The sequence below is a fragment of the Hydra vulgaris genome, chromosome 04 (assembly GCF_038396675.1).
Source record: "Hydra vulgaris chromosome 04, alternate assembly HydraT2T_AEP".
Lineage (NCBI taxonomy): Eukaryota > Metazoa > Cnidaria > Hydrozoa > Anthoathecata > Hydridae > Hydra > Hydra vulgaris.
The window spans coordinates 3,592,501-3,595,000 of record NC_088923.1 but is presented as its reverse complement, the minus strand read 5'-3'; the positions used below and the strand labels follow the sequence as shown (position 1 = coordinate 3,595,000).

The 2,500-nt window shown below is 33.3% G+C and overlaps 1 protein-coding gene across 1 annotated transcript in view; it reads left to right on the top strand.

Moving 5' to 3' along the window:
• Positions 1 to 2,500, top strand: part of LOC136079519 (uncharacterized) — a 226,572-nt gene that overhangs the window by 60,023 nt on the left and 164,049 nt on the right. The gene's annotated exons all lie outside the window — the stretch shown is intronic.

Genomic DNA, 2,500 nt, shown 5'->3' with positions numbered 1-2,500 from the left:
TGGGGCACTTCTTCTTGGATTGATCACTGCCTTGTCTCCCAAAGTTCTCTATGCAATGTTAATAACTTTGAAATAATTCACTCAACTAGTTCATCTGATCATTTACCTTTAGCGTTTGATATCTCGTTTAAAATTAATATATCTTCTTCTTATACTGCTAACCCTACTTCGACAAGATCTCCTAAAATAAATTTTAATGCTTTGTCGACAATTATGATAAAGGAGTATACTTCCACTGTGTCTAACTTAGTGTCTTCGATTAACGGGGGTCAGTTTGAAGTAATTAACTGCAGTAATGTACATTGTAACTCACATGAGCATGTTAAGCAGATTAACCACCTGTACAATATTCTGAATGAATGTCTTACTCAATCTTAATCTCAGTGTTTTAATTATTCTAAATCAAGTTTAAATAGAAAACAACCTATGACAGCTTGGACAGATTATGTTAAAGATGCTCATAAGGCTGCTAAAGATGCGTTCGGCTTATGGCGTAGCTATAATAAACCAAAATTTGGCTCAATCTTCAATCTTTTTAAAAATTCAAGAGCCTTATATAAATATGCCATTCGTTTCTGCAAAAAAAACGAAGATACTATAAAAGCAGAAAAGCTGGCGAACAGTTTAGCGAATAAGAACTATACCAGTTTCTGGTCTATCGTGACTTCTATTCGCAGCGATAAATGTAGTCTTCCACCTTCTATTGACTCTGCCTCAGGTCCTGATAATGTATGCCACATGTGGTATAATAACTATTCCACCCTGTTCAACTCAGTCAAGCCAGCATGCAATATAAATGACAACTTTATAGATAAACACTGTAATCTTCTTAAAGATGATGCCTTTCTTGTCACTCCTGATGAAGTCCAATCTATCATAAATCGTATGTCCTGTGGAAAAGCAGCTGACCGTTTTGGTCATCAGTTGGAGCATTATCTCTATGCTAGCCGAAATTACTTTAATATTTTATCTTTATGTTTTTCCTCCATGCTTTGCCATGGATACATGCCTATTCGTGCTTCACACTCTGTTATTTCTCCTGTGGTTAAAGATAAGAATGGTGACATCTCCGATTCTCCTAATTATCGTCCAATTGCTTTGGTGACAATTTTCTCCAAGATTTTGGAACATATTTTTGTCTCACGCATTAATAAAAGTATCACTGGGACTCCAAACCAATTCGGATTTAAGAAAAACCATAGCACTTTTATGCCAGTTCTTATTTTATAAAATATTTTAAATTTTTACCTATCACATGGCTCAAATATGCATGTGGCATTTATTGACATTAGTAAAGCCTTTGATAGAGTTCGCTTTGATACACTATTTACGAAACTATCTAAAATTATCTATGGTGTAACTTTACGCTTACTTATTGTCTGGTATGCTGGTCATACAGCTCAGATCCTTTGGGGTGGAATATTTTCCAAAACATTTAATATCAGTAATGGAGTGCGACAAGGAAGTGTACTGTCTCCTCTTCTATTTAATATATATATATTAATGATCTTAGTATTTTACTCAATAAAACTACCATAGGCTGTTGCTTGGGTCCTTCTCTTGTTAACCATCTTCTTTATGCTGATGATATTGTCCTATGTGCACCCTCAGCCAAAGGTCTCCAGATCTTACTTGATTTATGCTCCAGTTATGCTGTGAAACATGACATAGCTTATAACAATATTAAGTCTCAAATAATGTATTTTGAAATTTATAAACCTCTTATAAATAGCACTAGTTTCACATTATCTGGCATGGTTCTCACATACACTAGTCATTATAAATATCTGGGTCACTTGATCTCAAACAATATGCAGGATGACAAAGATATTTTGAAACACGTGCGTTCTATCTATGCTAAAGCTAACCTCATCCGTATAAAGCTCAGGTCTGCACAGATACAAACAAAGATCATGTTATTTAATGCCTTTTGCAGCCCAATCTATGGATGTCAGCTGTGGTATCTTTGGAGAAAAGACTCATTTCATCGCCTATGTGTTGCATATAATAATGCACTTTGCTTGATATTAAACAAGCCACCATGGAACAGTGCAAGTGAATTATTTGTGAAACATAGTGCCCATTCGCTTAATGCTGTAATTCGCAAGCAACAATACTCCTCACTGTTACTGCTGCAGAATAGTGAGAATCTCGTCATAAAAACTTTTCTTAACTCTGACAGGTTCTTGCTGTCTCCACTAATGTTTAAATGGAGAGCTGAGTTATATTTATAACACTTTAGTTTCTTATCTTTATTTTATTTATTTATTATTATTATTATTTTTTTTCTTGGGTTTTGTTTATATTCAAGTGCGATAGTCTTTGTTTTACTATAATCCACTTTATTTTACCCATTGTATATTTATTATATTGGGCCTTGAGCCTGTCAATAAATTTTAATTGATTGATTGATTGATTGATTGATTGATTGATTGATTGATTGATATATATATATATATATATATATATATATATATATATTTTTTTTTTCTTCTACTTA